The 12,031-nt window shown below is 34.6% G+C and overlaps 2 protein-coding genes across 7 annotated transcripts in view; both read left to right on the forward strand.

Moving 5' to 3' along the window:
• Nca (neurocalcin homolog) overlaps window positions 1-12,031 on the forward strand; it is a 154,007-nt gene that overhangs the window by 69,558 nt on the left and 72,418 nt on the right. The window lies entirely within an intron of this gene.
• LOC114930555 (neuronal calcium sensor 2) overlaps window positions 1-12,031 on the forward strand; it is a 128,517-nt gene that overhangs the window by 69,435 nt on the left and 47,051 nt on the right. The window contains exons 1-2 of one of the 6 annotated variants that reach the window (XM_029302359.2): window positions 3,799-3,855; window positions 6,049-6,452. The exons of 2 other annotated variants lie outside the window; for them this stretch is intronic. The gene's annotated coding sequence lies outside the window, so the exon portion shown is untranslated. Of the gene's footprint in view, window positions 1-3,798; window positions 3,856-3,910; window positions 3,977-5,832; window positions 6,453-12,031 lie in introns of those variants that run through there. 3 more of the 6 variants (XM_029302358.2, XM_029302361.2, XM_029302360.2) reach the window with 3 other exon arrangements.

Raw genomic sequence — 12,031 nt, forward strand, 5'->3', positions numbered from 1 at the left:
CATCTCTTCGCCGTTAGGTAAAATAATTTTTTTCCTTAATATAAGATATGTGATTGAGAATATATCAGTATACCATTACATTTTCCGCGTTGGCATTAAATTTGCGTGCGTTCCTGATGAGATTAGGTGTGCAAGTGAAACTCGTCCATATTTATCAAAAGAATTTTTATTCATTCACGGACGACATATAATAGCAACATGTGCAAACATATATGTATAACATACTTATCGTAGCGAAATCAGAGCAACGATTATTCATTGATTTTTGGTTTCTTTCAAAAACTGTGAATTTGGACGAGCACGTATCGTTTTTTCGTCTACATTTTCGTGCATTCGCGATACTGGATGAAAAGCTGCCTTTGCGTTGCTCTCTTTCCCTTTTGCGGCATCGTAAAAAATGGTACCATACGACGCGCATCTGTCCCATATGGTTTCTCTCTGTAGCAGGATTGTAACGCATCGTATTCAAGGTTCAGCAACAAAGCGTTAATCGATATTAATTACATCACTCGGTTTCTATCATTCGAATCCATTTTCAGCTCTGTTGAGCCGACGTAGAACGGGCAACCGTTTGGCTTTCCGCATGGGATCGTACAATGGATATCGATGATCGCTTTTTGTTAAAGCGAGATAGTTATATTTGCATGGGAATTGCGATATTGTGCCGGACAATTCGACTTTCGATGTGACGTAACGAAACGTGACGTGCAACATTCGGAACTTGAATTTTGAGTGACGCGCCACTTCAATATGCGTTGTAATGTAAAGTAAGACCAAATAAGGTCGTATAATGTGAGTTATTTATTCAGAGAGTGATATAAATATTTGAAAATTTGTATAAAATCGATCATTATTGCATACATACACTGCAAACAAATGATTTAATTATTCAAATAAATATTTATTTCAGTATTATTTTATACATCATTTTTTTGAAACTAATAATATTGATTTGCTGTGAAAAAATATTTATTTGATATAAGAAATTCTTTTTCAAAACAGGTAAATATTTATTTGTTTCAAACAAATGTGTAAATGGAACTATTTAAGTAAATATTTATTTGAGTTCAATAGTTTTTTTTCAGTGTATAATTTTATATATAAAATTATAAATTAAAACTGGCATTTTCAAGTATGATAAAACACGCTTTATCAAAATACAAATACACCAGATAATTTTCACGTGTACGATTATCGTGTGAGACTCGTGTTAATGGAATCAGGCGGCTTAAAGTTTGCTTTATCGGAAAACTCAATTACATCGATTCATGTGTATATTAATTTGGGTCGGTTATCTCGTTCGCAAAGTCCGCGATATTATAATACTGATTTACGATATACATTTATCTTCGTTAGAGTAAAATCGCGGTAAATTCTTCGCTAGTAAGCATCAGCACGACCACGCGCAAGGAACATGAATTCTTCGATCATTTTTCTCTAGCAGTAGATATTCATTTAGCTCTTTCATCGTTGTTATACTAGTTGATTAAGTAAAGTTAATTTTCCTACAATGTGTACGTAATTTTTTCTTATTTTTTCGTACAAATTTTACTTCTCTGGCAGAAACACGAAACGAGACTAGTTGAACGCTTTAGTAATACGATGCATGTGGGCACGTATACATTTACCTACATTTACAGTGTTTATGTATACGATTTCAGTCAATAATTTATCAAGCGGCGAATCTGTCCCACATTTTTGCCACTACAGAAAGCAGAGTTAAAAATGCAAATTATTATATGTGCTAATATAGTAGCAAAAATATATATAGTAACATATTTTATATATATATATACATGGTGTTCGATAACTAACGGACCAATGATTAAGGGCGGATTCTCTAGCCAATTTGAAGACGATTTTTCCTTAGCAAAAATGTTGAGAAGTCAATAATTTTCGAGTTATAAGCGATTGAAAAAAATAGGTTTTTTGAAAACTAAACGTTTTGGAGTTAAAAGTCTAACATAATTACATTCTTCAGTTAATTTCAGGTAGAGTTTATTATAATAAAATTTTAATTTGAGGCTTAGTTATAAAGATACATAATGACAAATATTGGAAAGTTGTAAAAAATGATGACCTTTTTCAACATTTTTGCTGAGGAAAAATCGTTCCCAAATTGACCAAAGAATCCATTTGTAATCGTTGGTCCGTTAGTTACCGGACACTCTGTATATATAATTATTATATTATATTAAAATATATATTATATATATAAAATGTCTATAATATAATAATATGCATGTATATAATAATATATACATTTTATCTCTGATTTCTAATAAAGTGTAAAAATGTGGGACATATTTATCGCTTGATAAGTTATTGACTGCAGTCATATATATAATAAAATAAAATATATATATGTATATATAAATATAAAAGCGTGTTTCGATGACACAAGAACTTGGAAGATGCGCTCCTTTTTTTTAATGGGACGGCAATAAGAAGTGCATCGCGTTTCATCGAGTTTGCCATCGCTCTGACACTTACCCTTCGTAATCCGCGACGATTCTCACCCCGAGACGTAATCCTCAAACGATATCTCTCGCGCTCTCGTAACCGATGCAGCAACGATATCTAGTTCTGTGCAATCGTCCGACCGTATATGCGTGTACACAAAACGATGAACGTTAACAGCGAATACCGCACAGAAGAAACAGTATCCTCGAAAGAATGCAAGCCTTGATTCAAGTATATTTGATCCTTATAATAGCGCCAAATATAAATAATTTTGGATAAAGGATAATTTATCCTTAAAACAAAGTGCAAATATTCTTGAAGCTGAAATTTACTTATAAATATTGCAAGGACAAGTGACAAGTGAGCATCAGATACATATAAGTGGTACTTTCAAATATATATAATAATTTTTAGTTCAAATGTGACTAAGTTTGTTTTTACCATACGCGATTTTTCAAACAAGAATATATCTTAAGGATAAAATATATTTCACACAAACTTATTTATTATTAAGGCAAATAAAAATTTGTGATCACAAAGAGCATTCTATGCTTAAATCAATCAAATAGCGTTGAAGAATAAAAAAAAATATAAATGATATAAAACTATGAAGTCACCAGATGATAATTAAAAAATGGTATAATAATTCAATCGATCAATTCTGGCAAATAATTAAATTTATTGAATTTTCACAACGATTCGGCGGCCTTATCAAGTGCTATGTTCTTAAATCAAATTAAATCACAACTTTTTTCAAAAAACCAAAAATTCGATCTTAGAACACGACATCATATAATAACATAACAGTATAAAACGAAATAACTATGAATAAAAATATACTTGAATCAAGGATTCCTTTTTTTCTATGCGTCGTCATACCATCGACGTTACCGGAAGAGGAACACCGGGGATAACCGGGTATATAGAAGGTGGCGGAAGATACGTAACACACTTTACGGGCGCGAACGGATAGAAACGGAAGTAGCGGAGCCGTATATAGACCGGGAAAGAAGAAAAGAGAAAAGTAAAAGAGGTGGAAGCTTTCGCGGGCTGAGAGAAAAACCAGAGGAGGGACCAGGGTGGGAAAAGGAGTAGGGGCAGTAGTGGAGGCCATGAGGAATCTTACGCCAGTGTGGGCGGCGGGTGGCGGCTCGTTCAGCACGCAGGATCAGTCTCGGGGAGAGACCTCGTAGCGGCGCTTTCGCCTCGCTCTAGCTAGTAGCTCCGCCGCACTCGTACGCGCTAGAAAACGCGCCGCGCCACACATCGCGGGCTTCTTTTCCAGCCGCGAGAGTAAACGCACGCCGTGAAAAGACGGGGACCCTTTTCGAGCGAGGAAGGTCGGTCCCCATCTTCCTCTTCGATCCCGCGCGTTCTGGTGACCGCGTAGAGGTTGGTTGTCGTTGCCCAGGACGGTCAACAAAGGGCCGGCGAAGCACGAGGGAGAAGAGAATCGCGTGCGTCCTCGTTCTGTCCTCTTTGATCGAGCACGCGAAGCGAGTATATACCGCGTGTAAGGATCATGTCACGTTGCTATCGGCTCTCGAAGTGATAATCTCGGTGTTGTAGAGAAGCGCGGCAAAAATAGGAGGAAAGAGAGAGAGAGGGCGAAGAAAAAAAGGGCAATTAGATAAGAATCGCGTTTAAATCGCAACGTTGAACGGTGGTTTAGAAGAGTGTCGACCCTTTTCCTCGCGAGGGCGCGAGTGCGCGACTAATTAGTCTCTCGGAAAGGAAATGGGAGAACGGGTAGTCACCGGCAGCATTGGCTTGAAGAGCCAAAGATAAGGGAGGAGAGATTGTGCGCGTCGTGTAGGTCCCCGGGGCAAACTGAGTGGAGAGAGGGCCGCGAAAAAGGCGAAAATCCCTCGATTTTTCCACATCCTTTGTTCACGGAATTCCCGAGTAGCTCCGAGTTTCCGAGCTCTCGCGAACGTCGGGTATATATACCTCTGACAGCAGGTTCTCGCTGTCTAAGCGTTTTCGAGCTGACGTCTCTTTGAATTAGACAAAGCGGGGGATAATAATACGTTTCTATAATGTACGAACCTTTTCCGACCGTTGAATTTTTCCCAAAGTCTAGGTAGACTTTTGCACACGCAAGACGAAGGAGAAATAAATAGGTGGAAAGAGGAATTAGGGTCATTCGATAAGATCTCGCTTTCCGATCACGTCTCAGACCGTTAATTCTCTCGAAGATTAGTCATTTCGCGGGTCACTCGAGAAGAATTTTGTTAAAATTAATCCAGTACGAGCGACAATTTGTATTAATTTATTTGTTAAAATTAATCCAGATTTGATTGAAGTGACACAAGGACGATGTATTAAGCTCGGAAGCTCTTGAAAATGAATATGATTAATGCGAAACGCGATTAATGAAAATAAAGAAACTTATTCGTGTCCCGCTACAATTTTTTGCTTATTCGTCTTCTTTATTAAATTTAGATTTCAAGCTCTTGTTTAAATTTCTTTGATAAATTTTTGTCGGTAGTAATTTTTTGTCAAATTATCTTTAACGATTAATTTGACAATGAAAAAAAGAATTAGTACGGAAAGTTTCAATATAACTTTTAGTTAGATTGTATTTATGTAAAATTGTATTCAATCGTAATAAGAGTAATCAAAGTAAGTCCGTCATTAGTTTCTGTAATATTAAATACTAGAGTAATTAAACTTGAGATTAGCTTTACGCGCGCAAAAAGAGAACTCAATGAAAATTGCTCGTATATTAAGATTCTACGGTCTCTACGGAATTTCTGAGAAACTCGGAACGAGACTCTCGGGACATTGATTTATCGCGACGTATCTATTTATATATCGTGGTAATATGCGAAAGATTACATCAATAAGCAATTTGTACTTTTCTATTTTTATGTATATGTAGATATACGACGACGTTGAGTGTGACGTATAAATTCAGAGGAGGAAAAAACCCCATACACGATACATTCTCGAAATCGATACGTTCCACTTCTCTGATCTATCCCGCGTTTTCCCGCTATGTAAATAAACAATTCCGTCGCAATTCCCCACGTTTGTTAAGTTAAACGCTAAAAAACCAACATTCGAACTCGGTAGTCGATTCCGACGGGCTTGTTGCTCCGTCGTCGGGAGAGCTTGAAATTTTTAATACGCGTTCTAGATTAAATTCGACCCGTATATATATTGTATATATATATATATTCTTCCTTTATATATATATATATATATATATATATATATATATATATATATATATTATATATACGCGTACACGGCTGCGCGCAAATGTATCCATCCAACACGGCTTTAAGCCGCACGCTTAAACTTCAAGCACGCTCCGGAATCGGGGAAGGTAATGCAATCGGACGGCTAATGGGTTAAACGCGGCCGAGTACCTGCCCTCTCCCTCGTTTCTCTCTTTCTCCACCTGGGTGCAGCTGCGGCCCTTTATCGGCCGTCATACATACCGGGACGATACGATCGATAGCGCGCGAATATACGCAAAAAGCCACGCCGTGTGCTGGTCGAAGTATAACATACTGCCTCGCTCACGGCGAGGTGACACGACGTATAACGTTCATTTGCGATATGTGTGATCCGCAGGAGGTGAGATATAATATAATGCGCTCGCGAATTGCGCGCGAGGGTGCGCGAACCAGGAGGGTACCGTCGTGCCGGCAGTGACTTGCGAGCTTGCGAGACTTGCGGACGCGCAGCGGACTTTCGACGTTTCCACGTTCCATGTCGTGTCGCGAAGGAACGACGGCTTCTCGTGAGCGATCCGGCTCGGCTCGGCCAGCTTCTCCCGTTTCAAGAGATCGAGCTTGGAGGAAAAGTGTGCAAACGCGAATTCGCTAATCGCCTTCTATACGAAAGAGAGAGAGGTAGAGAGAGATAGAGAGAAAGAGGGATAGTGAACGTTATCGTTTATCTCGAGGGATATACCAAGAGAATATTGCGCGACAGACATTGGCCTGGCGTCCTGGAATAACACTTCTACTGAACCGGTAAGCTTCTTTCGCGCGGGTTTATTAACGCCTTGTAATCCTGAGATTTCGCGGAGGAGAAATATCGCCGAGAAGTACCTTCGATATTCTCTTCATTTTTCTTCTCTGCGCCACCCCACTTCGCTGATATATATGTTACGTTCGATCGGAGAGAGACAGCTATTACGAATTTTGAGGAAAAATTGAGAGAGCTATATTTATGTAATATTGTTTATTTGTGATGAGACTGCGATGCGACAATCGAATGTAAAGTAGACTTTTCCAGGGTTATAACACATCGAAAACTGAACTCGTCTAAAGTGTGCTTAGACTTTTTGGTTTTGCAAAAACCCTTTCTAGGGCCAAGTTGACAGTTTACTTTCCTTTCCTTCTTTCAACATAAATCGCAAATAGTACTAAAATTTGATTGGTTATTTAAGAACTTATCGTTATTACGACAGTAAAAATTTTTGTGTGCGTTGATATCGAAGAAGTAATTTTCAAATCATCAAGAGGTCAACAATGCGTTTAGATCTCTCTTTAAAAGAATCTTTAATATCACACGATCATTTGTACTACTGATATTTTATTCACCATTCAAATTCTGTAATAGTACTTTTAGTAAGGAATTTTAACGTGTTCGCAAATTCATAAATGTGATTATTAAACAAAGAACGATTAATGATAATATTCGTGGAACAATTAGAAAGGTGGGTCAAAAGGAAATAAATTAATCTAAATTATATATAAGTGTGAAATGTACATAAAATGACTGACGTGACTTCGAGAACACTGCACTAAATTTGAAATACACGGATTCGCGTGCTTGGATTAAATATAATCTCCTGGAAGAGTAAATTAGGGAATACGTTCAATTACCCTGAGTATTTGCGTCACGAAAAGTCGAGTCATTGCTCGCGTCTTGTACCGCTTCTGTACCGTTTCATAATGAGACATCCTGTACATATATATGTATATACGTTCAATTAGAATTAAGAGCTTTACTACAGCTGCTTCTCTCGACAAATTAAACGTTCGACAGATTAAAACTTCACGCCGTTAATCCGTGGTCGTTGTTTTACAATAATCAACGTGGATGTAATAATCGTTTTTTAGGTGAAAACTTTCATCTGAAATGCTATTCTCTTCAGACAAATTTTTCATTCAAGTATAATAAATTTTTGAAAATAAAGAGCTAATTATGTATGCAATATATTACGCTATTACACAGATGACTTATTATTATTAATTTCTTGAGATAAATATAAAATAATAAAATTGTCACGCGTTTATACTTGCACATGAATATTCTCGATTTTTTTACGCGAGCGTAATTTAACATGATTCGAATAAATTATGCAAAATAAAATGCCAAGAAACTATAGAAATACATTGAGACTGAAAAACTTTGCGAAATGGCATTCTATCTAAAAACAAATTAAAGTCATTTATGACGATATATTGTTATACGTTATTATGTAATATTGATTACATAAATTCTATTAAATAATAAATATATTCTTTTAATATTGTAATTTTATTATTATATTATATTTGTTGCAAAGTTATAATAACTAGTACAGTATTTTTTTTTTATATTTTCATACTAAATATATCCTTTAATGATAGATACACTTGTAAGAGTGTTCGATAATAAATAACAAGCTCGTAGAGGTTTTCTATTAGTTCTCGGCTTAAATGACGCAACGGACATTCTTCTAAAGCCATTTTTATGTACAATAACGCGTTTCAGGACTTGACATCTAAATGATTTAACACTCATCTTGTTGTGCATTAACAACGTTTTCCATCGTTCAATCTACCATCGCCCTATCCAACCGCGGCGAAGCCATGCTTTTGCCTGGCTTTTCAAGTGTCTACATAATTCATGGTCGATCTCATAAGCGGTAACCTCTCTCGTCCATCATCTTCGGCTCGTCGGCCGTTTTCATGCTCATCACAGCACACTTGCGATGTAAAGCGTGCTCGAGATAACATCGTCGAAAGCAGTCAGTTTCCTTTTTTTTTCAGTGTATGAGAAATCAAAAAAATCGATTTTATATAAATTCTGCCCACACACGTACACACACACACAATATTGATCTTGGCATGTGCGTGTGCGAATGTTTTCTTCATATATATATTATGACAAATTAACAAGGAATGAATTTAAATGTTTTAATGGTCACAAATATGATAATATTAGAAAACGAAATAAGTAATTTATTTTGAAATAAGAATTTTTTTTCGAAGAAAACAATTTTTTTATGCCACGGTTTTTTAAATTTTTTAAAGAACATTATTTTCAATTATTTCTGAGAGTATAAAATTCTTAGTATTTTTATTCTGTTTGTAACTTGCTGCAATTTTTAGTATTTTTTAAAATATTTTGCAGATAGATTTTATACTTAAAATATATATGTTAAAAGATGTGTGTATATGATATAAAAATATGTCTAATAAGAAAGATGATGAAATATATTTTTAACAAATTTGTTTTATATGAACTGGAAAGCATATTTAGGATTCTTTATATGCATTTATTTACGTGTGCCAGAATTTTTTTTATCTTAAAATTTTATTATAGTAGACCGCAAATTTAATCTCAGTAGCCACTAAAGTTATTTCATTTTCGTGATGATACAAGGCTAAATAAAGGGGTAAATGCGCATTTATTGATTTTTCAGACTTTTTAAATAGGAGAAGCTGCGTTAAAGTCCAGACGTGTACGCTGAAAGTAGCACAAGGTCATGCAACGATAATTCCAAGTGTAGTTTATCTTTTATCTAAATTATTACTCATTCTGACAATGTGTTTAATATTATGATATTTGATTTAATATTAAATAATACGTGAGCTTTATGTTAATTTTTTAAATGAAATTTCATTAAACATTATATAGGTCAAGGAATTGTCAAAGATTTTGAATATATTTTTATATTATTTTAAATATATTTGTTATACATATAATAGTTGAAAAGCGTGAATGTAGAAGCATTTATAAAAAATATTATTTTCATTTGTTAATTAAAAATACATGCAATTTCTTAGACTTATACAATACATAATACTTTCATAAGAAAGAAAAAAATTTTACGGTTTTTGCATCTTTTTATTTCTCTCTTAAACATGTATTATAACACGAATACTATTTTATTTTAATATTTTAGATTGATACGTGTTAAATTGAATTGATCAAATTAAATACATATTATAAATTTTATAAATTTTTACAAAACATTTGAACACAACTGTCGTTTCCAAATCAAAGTTAAATTATTTCCAATTATCTGACATTCGATTATATTTAATAATAGATACATTTGATTTTATATGCACATAAATTATTTTAATGATTTTACTCAAAACATATTTAATATTTGAATTTAATTAAATATATAATTCGAAAATATAAACGAGCTTTATATTTTTAATCGTTTACGCTTGGAGATTTGCGCTTTTTTTAAATGTCGAGATTGCTGAGCGAATTTAAAAATAGATGCAAAATGATTGGTTGACATTTCTTTGTTGTAAATCATGTGTTCGTGAAATGCACTTCGTAAATTATCGAATTAGTGACAAACTCGGATGTATGGTTCACATATTTGTAATTCGAATGTAGATGCATTGCTGTAACATACAGAAACACGTATGATATATGTACATACATATATGAAATATGTACGATACATGCGAAATCGTCATATGAAATAACTACACACCAAGAACGAACGCCTTATTCTCATTCAATCGACACGGCATTGGATCGAAGGCAATTTGAATAATTCTCTTCGTGCCCCGGTAACTTCTTAAAAAGACTTTTGATAACTGTGTAAATCTTTCTGATGGTCGTTACGCCCTAAGTACTCGAATCGATACGAAATTTTCTTTTGCACTCGCTTAAACGATTTTCATTGCGAGGCTTTGTCGCGCGATATTTCTGACACTTAAACTAGGATAATATTAAGGCATTTATATGCGCAATTTTATTATTTGATTCTTATCCTGCAATACAATTTTTTCACTGTGATTACTCTTATGCATTACGTACACAACAAAGAATGTTAAATAACGTAACATTTTTGTTTGGACGGTGCACTTTTGAACGTATATTAAATTTTCCGCAAAAATCTCGACATAACTTACAATTAGTATACTAAAATCGTATAAAAGTATAAAATATGCACGATTTTATACTCACGCTGTAAAAATAAGATTTTGCTATTTAAAACTTGCGTGACATAGACCGGATATTTTTGTCGTAACGCACAAATTGAAGATTTCCGTTTTCTTGCTTCGTCGTTTGTGTGTTTGGTGCAATCGGCGTAATACAAAAATTGCGAGTCAGGATACTCGATGACCGCATCGTTGGTCTAGTAACAGAATGAAGGTATAATCTAGCGCAACCTTGACTCACCAATTCGACTTCTATCGTATCTAGATGGATCTTGGCTTGTATTGAACTCTATAGCAGTCACCCTTGACATTCTAAGTCGTTTCTAACTGGATCGTCATCATTGGATTCTATTGGATGTATCATAAGTCAATGATTCTGAATAATTCATTGTATCGAATGTGAGAGGAATAAACGTTTACATAGCGCGTGGTGTCGATTATGCAAACGCGACACGTAATTTCGAATGGTATAATTTCATATTAGAGAATACGATGCATATACGCAGAACGCAATATTCAGTACAATATTTCACTTGTTTGTACTTTACCTTTTTTGTAAAATATATTACAACTCGAGAAATCCGCACAACTGTACATTACAGATAATAATATTTTTGAATCAAACGAATATTTATAAAATTTAATAATATTAAACATTAACATTAATATTATGATACAATTATTAATGCAGGTAAATGAAAACACACATTGAAGAAGCTTGTATAATTAAATTTCAATTTATAATTTAATACATTTGTTTGACAGATGCGTAATTTTACAACAAAAGAGAAATTACGAAAGATCTGTAATGAGATGTGGAAGCCTTTAAAAGGCTTTAAAAGGGCCGGTTACTCCTTGTTATCAAACGATTTACGAGTAGAGTTTGGATCCAATCGATAGCGGCGTAAAAAGAAACAATTTTTATCCTCATTTTTCGAGGCGAGCCGTTTCGAAGAATCGATATCAGAATATGTAGCACGACAGCAGGATTTAATGCAGCCTTGAGCTATTGATCCTACTAACCCCATTGTACGTGGATCTTTCCTTTCGATTTACTTTGACGCCACACGTGCGTTTGGTCGACCGTATATTGAATTTACTTAATCGTGTATTCACTGCATAGGTGATATCAACGCGCTATGATATAATCTTTGCATCATGATCGGATAATAACGATCGATTAATCATAATAACGCTCATTTCGAGCGATACTCATCACGAGTTTAGTGTAAATGATATACACTCTCATGTGCATCGTGTATCTTTAATGGAGATCAATTATCTACATAATCGATCTTCTGAATTTCAATAATTTTGATATTCTACTGTAAATCTTCTATTCGTCTAAATATTAATTAGCTAAAGAAATAATATGAAAGATCGTAGTGGATGAATTTGATTTCTGAACGTTATTTATTATTAAC

Source organism: Nylanderia fulva, unplaced genomic scaffold (genome assembly GCF_048542155.1).
Source record: "Nylanderia fulva isolate GAGA-0341 unplaced genomic scaffold, ASM4854215v1 Scaffold30, whole genome shotgun sequence".
NCBI classification, from domain to species: domain Eukaryota; kingdom Metazoa; phylum Arthropoda; class Insecta; order Hymenoptera; family Formicidae; genus Nylanderia; species Nylanderia fulva.